At 42.0% G+C, this 7,128-nt stretch overlaps 3 non-coding genes across 3 annotated transcripts; all 3 read left to right on the plus strand.

Moving 5' to 3' along the window:
• Positions 1-2,012: 2,012 nt before the first annotated feature.
• LOC112070467 (U1 spliceosomal RNA) lies at positions 2,013-2,179 on the plus strand. The gene has a single exon (XR_002893905.1). It is a non-coding gene; the product is annotated as a U1 spliceosomal RNA (small nuclear RNA).
• A 1,524-nt stretch (positions 2,180-3,703) lies between these two features.
• LOC112070468 (U1 spliceosomal RNA) lies at positions 3,704-3,869 on the plus strand. The gene has a single exon (XR_002893906.1). It is a non-coding gene; the product is annotated as a U1 spliceosomal RNA (small nuclear RNA).
• A 1,554-nt stretch (positions 3,870-5,423) lies between these two features.
• LOC112070469 (U1 spliceosomal RNA) lies at positions 5,424-5,582 on the plus strand. Its single transcript, XR_002893907.2, has one exon. It is a non-coding gene; the product is annotated as a U1 spliceosomal RNA (small nuclear RNA).
• Positions 5,583-7,128: the final 1,546 nt, after the last annotated feature.

Genomic DNA, 7,128 nt, shown 5'->3' on the forward strand with positions numbered 1-7,128 from the left:
GGTTCCTGCCTGATCAAGGCGATTCGTAGATACTGTCCTGGGGTATAGATTGAAGATGTCGAGAAAAGGGACGGGTCTGCGAATGTATGACGAAGGAAATAAAGGAGTGGGTTCCAGGGGGTGGGTGACGCTGCTGACATCAATTCAGTAATGAGTCTTAGAGAACCTTGCCTGAGATGAAGGTGAAATGTGGATGAAAACCATGCAAGCCCTTATCCTCTACTCAGGGTGCCACGGCCCTTATACTGGGCGATTCATTACCAGGAAAGGTCAGGACCGCGCGCAATCGAGAAAGTGTGGAGGCAAGTTTTTTCCAGGGATGTAAGTTGAGGACGTTGTGGACAAACATGGTAGTGAGGCTCAAGCAAGTCTTCACGAATGTACCCATTTTGACTTTATGTTGGGCCACCCCACGCGCTTTTCTTACTTAACGCCGCTCGGTGTACATAGCGCTCGACGGTTCAGTGTCTCGTGTGTGTGATGTATGTAGAATGAGGATAAAATCTGAATGCCAACATGATCGCTTCTGTGTCTTGATGGTGGCTGGTTTATGTGAGGTTGAGGGAAATGTTAGAAAGGTACTGGGGAGGCGGATAATAGGCGGGTTGATTGAGGTGGTTGTAATTGTTTGGAGTGGGTCAGCATGTGAGGGGGCGTGAATAATTGTATTGTTAATTTTATGGCTAACATGCAAGGTATGCGGTATAATCTCCTACGGAGAACTTGGCCAGGTTTGGCGGAGGGGGTGCAGTGTGGAAGGTATTTGAAGGATTGATAAGGAAGGATAGTAGATGATGTGATAGGTCTAAGCAGGAGGATTTTGAGAGGTTGGTTTTATGAAGGATTTGTGGATTTATTACTGTGGGGAGGAGGGTGGTTTGGTGTATGGGCTTTTGATGTGTACTTTGCGGAATATCTCTTTCATTCTTATTTTTCATTTTTAATTTTTTTATTTTTTTTTGTGGCAATTTGTCTTAATAAAAGTCTTGTATGCATTGGTTGTATTAATTCCTGGTATTTTAATTTCTTTGGGTTTTTTTGATTTGATATGGGGGTGAATTGTTTGCCTGCCTATGTTTAGAAATGTATTTGATCTGAAATGGTTTTTTTGCATATTGAAATTTGTTTAAATATTGTACACATGATTTTTTATAAATAAAATAACAATAAAAAAATACACCGATCTCATCTGATCTCGGAAGCAAGCAGGGCTCGGGCGGTTAGTACTCCCTGGAATGGGAGACTGCCTGTGGAATACCAGGTGCGTATAGCCATTTTGTCCTACTAGGGTGTGCTCTTGCATTATATTACTCAGCAAACACGCCTTTGTAGTAAGCGTTTGATGCTGATTGACTAGAATTCTCCTTAATCATGGGGCGAGTCCCCTGCCCTTCCTTAATAGATCAAAGCTCCTTGTTTGTCAGGGAGCAACGCCCTTTTATTAATAAGAACAACACTGTCATTGTACTGAATGCAGCTTGTGTGTGCTTTGTGCTCCCTCGCCCTGTTTTCATAATGATCAGAAGGAATTCATGCTGGTGAGGAGCGGAAGCTGGACTGTGTCTGATGGCCCTGGTTGTTTTCCATGGTTGGAATTAACAACCCTCTTTTTACAGAGTAAGAATCAAAAGCACAAGAGAATGTAGATGTTTATCCAGATAATAAATCCAATTGGTTCATCGCAATTTTCCTGTGGTGTGTGTCTGAATGTGATTGTCATTTCGTCATATCGCATACATTTGTGGATATCAGGGTTATTAAGATATTAAAAATGTCATTGGTGATTTTCTAGCAGTGTTGTGCATGATGGGAATCTAGTGGTTCACTGAATATAATCTAGTAAACAAACATAAAACAACTTTTTTCAACCACTCTGTCCTGCAAGTGCATTCCAAGAGCCATTCAACCAGGTCGAAGTGATGTGATATTATCAGAACACAAAGTGGTTACCGTAGACGAAAATGCCCCTCGGCAATCCGGAGAGACTTGCCCTCACCGATGTGTGCTAAGTCATACTTATCCTGGCAAAGTGAGCTACGTGATCAAGGAAGCGTTCCCAGGCGCGAGGCCACCATCTGCACTGTGGCGTGTGCTGACCTGGCGAGATTTCCCAAATGGCGGAAATCTTCGATGTGCATAATTTATGGTAGTGGGGGACTGCGTTCGCCGCTCGTCTCCTGATTCTTGTTTATATCAATAAACCTTGATGTTGACTTGTGCTATCGGAGATCTTTGAAGTCAGTTTTGAAAGAAGATTTGTGGACCAATTCGAAAGGTGGACTAATCAAAAGGGGAAACATTTGTTTGTAGCGACATTAATTGGCATTTTGTGGAAACATCATGTTGCGAAATGCAGCAATGGTATTATGCCACGCTGGTACTTTCAATCGAAGAGATAGTTGAACGAAGACCGCTCTGAACCCACCCCATTCATGATGTGTCATAACGCGCCCACATTGCGCCTTAACAATATGAAATTTGTCCATATCATTCGCTCCTGCCTTTAGCACAGAACAATGCAATAGTTTTTCAACATTCAGAGCTTTTGTGTATTTATTCTTGGCTCGTAGGGCTTAGCCCTGTAACATGGGAAATTGTTTGCTAATTAATGTATTTGTCAGATCAATCTTGTATTTGTCATTTTTTCCCACAGGCTGAAATAGTGCCCTCGCTTTGAAAATATGTTAGCAAGGTGTTTTTGTATTTTCACCACTATCTGTGCTAAAAGTGATGGCTACAGATATGTAATTTCTTCCCTTTTTGAGTGACAAAGTTCAAGCTGTATCTAAATTGGTGAATAATTGCAATGTCTGTTTATCAGACTCCACTTTAACTCTATATGGTGTACATCAGAGATGTCCCTTCGCTTACGGCCTTACCGTACTGAAAATTACAGCCCGATCTCGTCTGATCTCGGAAGCTAAGCAGGGTCGGGCCTGGTACGTACTTGGTATGGGAGACTGCCTGGAATACCAGGTGCTGGTAAGAAGCATCTTTGTCCACCAAGGGTGTGCTCTTGCATTTTTAAATCAGCAACACCCACCCTTGTAGTAAGCGTTTGATGCTCTGAATTGACCAAACTCAGCTTATTTGTGCTAGTCTCCCCTGCCCTTTTAATACGATCAAAAGTTCTTTGTGTTGTCAGGAGCAACTGCCTTTATTTTAACAACAAATAAGAATATGTTACTGAATGCAGCTTTGTGTCTTGTTGTGCTCCCTCGCCCTGTTCAAGATGGATCTGCAGAGAAATTAATGCTCGGTGAGGAGAGGAACTGGAACTGATGTCTTGTGGCCTGTTTTCCATGGTGGAATTACACCCTCTTTTTACGGAGTAAAAAATCAAAAAGCAACCGAGAATAATTGAAGATGTTATCGATAATAAATCAATTGGGTTTCATGCATTTGTCTGTGTGTGTGTTGAATGTGATTGTATTTCGTCATATCGCATACATTTTGATATCAACAGGTTAATTAAGATTAAAAGTCATTGGTGATTTTCTAGCAGTGTTGCATGATGAATCTAGTGTTCATCTGATATAATCTAGTAACAAAATAAACAACTTTTTCCACCACTCTGTCTGCAATGCATCTAAATGCATTTCCGCAGGGCGAAAGTGATGTGTATATCAGAACACAAAGTGTTACCGGGATAGAATAAATTGGCACTGGAGAGACTTTGCCTCTCACCGATGGAGTAAAAGTCATACTTACCTGGCAAGGGAGCTTACCGTGATCAAAAAGGCTGTTTCCCCGTGGCGAGGCTCAGCCATTGCACTGTGGCTGTGCTGAGCCCTGCGAATTCCCAATGCGGAAATCTCGATTGCATAATTTATGTAGTGGGGGAACCTTGCGTTTCGCGCCTCTCCCCTGATTCCTTTGTTTGATGATTAAATCTTGAGGTTGATTTTGTGCTATGGAGAATCTTTGAAGTCAGCTTTTGGACAAGCAGATTTTGTGGAACCAATCGAAAGGCTGGAAACATTTGTTGTAAGCGGAAACATTGTTGGCATTTTTGTGGAAACATCATGTGCCCAATGCAGCATGGTTATGTGTAATGCCAACCTGGTACTTCAATCAAGAGAAGTGAGGAAGCCCGCTCTAACGCCCGACCCCGTCCATGCATGTGTCATAGCGCGCCCATGCCGCTTACAATATGAATTTGTCCATAATGCGCTCCTCCTTAGCACATAACTAATGCAATAGTTTTTTTCAAACATTCATTAGCTTTTGTGTATTTTCTTCTGGCTAGTAGGGCTAGCCTGGCATGGGAAAATGTTGCTAAATGATGTATTTGTCCAGAAGTCATTGGTATTTGTCCCATTTTTTCCCACAAGCTGAAATTATGTGCCATGCTGCTGAACCTGTTAGCTAAAGGTTTGCTTTGTATTTCATCCCACTATCTGTGCTAAAAAGTGATGCTACAGTCATATGTAATTTCTTCCCCTTTTTGAGTGACCCCAAAAGTTCAAGCTGCTATCTAAGTGGTAAAAAATGCCAAATTCCTGTTTATCAGACTCACTTTGACTCTATATGGCGTGTACCAAGAGTTGTTTCTTGCTTACGGCTTAAACTACCGTGAATAACCCGATCTCGTCTGATCTCGGAAGCACAAGCAGGGTCGGGCCTGGTTAGTACTTGGATGGGAGACGCCTGGGAAATACCAGGTCTCGTAAGAATTGTCCACTAGGGTGTGCTTTGCATAGTTTAATCAGCGAACACTCTTGTGTATAGCGTTTTGTTTATGCTGGAATTGACTATAATTCAGCTATATGGGCTTAGTCTCTCCCCTGCCCTTGTTAAGTCCGATCAAAGTTCCTTGTGTTTCAGGTGGAAAAACTGCCTTTTTATTATAAGACAAAATAAGAATATTGTTACTGAATGCCAGCTTGTGTGTGCTTTGTGCCTCGCCTCCTGGCCCTGTTCAAATATCAGAAGAGAATTAATGCTGGTGAGAGGAACGGAACTGCCTGATTGTCTGATGGCCCTTGTTTATTCCCATGGTGGAATACAACCCTTCTTTTACGGAGTAAATCACAGCACAAAGAGAATGTGAGATGTTTAATCGATAAATAAATCATTGGTTTCAATGCATTGTCTGTGGCTGTGTGTCTGAATGTGATTGTTATTTCGTCAAAATGCATACCATTTGTGATATCATACAGGTTAATTAAGGATATTAAAAAGTAATTAGTTGATTTTTTCTAACAGTGTTGCATGATGGGAACTAGTGGTTCACTGATATAATCGAGTCAAATAAACAACTTTTCACACTCTGTCTGCAAGTTGCCATTCCTAAACGGCAATTTCACGCAGGTCGAAGTGATGTGATATTATCAGAAACACAACGTGGTTACCTGTTAGACGAAAATGTTGGCACTGGAGAGAGACTGTGCCCCCATGCCCCTTCCGATGCTGTATAAGTCATACTTTACCTGGCAATGGAGCTACCGTGCTCAAGAAGGCGGTTACCCAGGGCGGGCTCAGCCATTGCACTGTGTGTTGCTGACCCCTGCGAATTTCCCAAATGCGGAATCTCGATTGGCATAATTTATGGTAGTGGGGACTGCGTTCGGCGGCCTCTCCTCCTGATGTCTTTGTTTAATCATGAAAAACTTGAATGTTGACTTGTCTTATGGAAGATCCTGAAGTCAGTTGAAAGAGATTTTGGTGGACCAATCGAAAGGTGGACTAATCAAAGGTGGAAACATTGTTTGTAGCGAAACTATTGGCATTGTTGGTGGAAACATCATGTTGCGAAATGCAGCATGGTATGTTATGCCCGCTGGTACTGTCAATCAAGAAAATAGTTTGAAGCCGTCTAAACCCACCCCCGAGTGCATGATGTGTCATACGTGCCCCATGAGCTTACAATATGAAAATTGTCCATTGTACATGGCTCTCTCTTAGCACAGAACAATGCAATAGTTTTTCAACTTCAGAGCTTTTGGTGTATTTATCTTGGCTAGTAGGCTAGCTGCCATGGAATTGGTTCTAAGATGTATTTGGTCGAATTCATTTGTATTTGTTCCATTGTTTTTCCCACAAGGCTGCAATATGTGCCCCATAGCTTTGAAAAAATGTTAGCAAGGTTTCGTTTGTGATTTCATCCAACTATCTGCTAAAAAGTGATGGCTACAGTATATTGTTAATTTCGTTCCCCCTTTTGGAGTGAGCCCAAAGTTCAAGCTGCTTATCTAGATTGGTGAAAAATGCAAGTTGTTTATCCAAGATTCACTTTAACTCTATATGGGACCAAGAGTGTGTCCTTCGCTAGGCTTACTCCCTGATACAAGCCCGATCTCGTCTGACTCGGGAAGCTAAAAGCAGGGTCGGGCCTGGTAAGTAACTTGGATGGGAGAACTGCCTGTGAATACAGGTTGCTGTAAGCATTTTGTCCACTAGGGGTGTGCCTTGCATTATTAAATCAGCAACACTGCCTTGTAGTAAGGCGTTTTTTTATTTTTTATTTAATTTTTTATTTCCTTTAGTTTAACCGGTAGGCAGTTGAGAACAAGTTCTCATTTGCAACTGCGAACCTGGCGCTAAGATAAAGGCATAGCAGTTGTGACAAGACAACGACAGAGTTTACAACAACTGGAGTAAACAATAAACAAAGTCAATAAGCAATGTAGCAAAAATAAAAAGATGAATCTATATACAATGTGTGCAAAAGTCATGAGGTAGCCATAAAGTCGAATAATTCCAATTTGCAGATTAACACAGGAGTGATAAATCAATCAGATGATCGATTGTGCATAGAAGAGAATACTGACTAGGTGTCAAAATAAGAGCGAGAAAAGTAAATAACATAAAGCAGTAAGGGGGTGAGGTAGGTAAATTGGGTGGGTAGTTTACTAGATGGACTATGTACAGCTGCAGCGATCGTTTAGGCTTTGCTCGGAATAAGCAGATTTTTAAAGTTGTTGACGGAGCTAAAAGTCTCCAAACTTCAGAGATTTTTGCAAATTCGTTCCAGTCGCAGGCAGCAAGAGAACTGGAAAGAAAGGCGTCCAAAATGAGGTTTTGGCTTTAGGGATGATCAGTGAGATTACACCTGCTGGAGCGCGTGCTGCGGGTGGTGTAGCCATGCGTGACCAGTGAACTGAGATCAGGCGGCAGCTTTACCTA

Source organism: Salvelinus sp. IW2-2015, unplaced genomic scaffold (assembly GCF_002910315.2).
Source record: "Salvelinus sp. IW2-2015 unplaced genomic scaffold, ASM291031v2 Un_scaffold1334, whole genome shotgun sequence".
NCBI classification, from domain to species: domain Eukaryota; kingdom Metazoa; phylum Chordata; class Actinopteri; order Salmoniformes; family Salmonidae; genus Salvelinus; species Salvelinus sp. IW2-2015.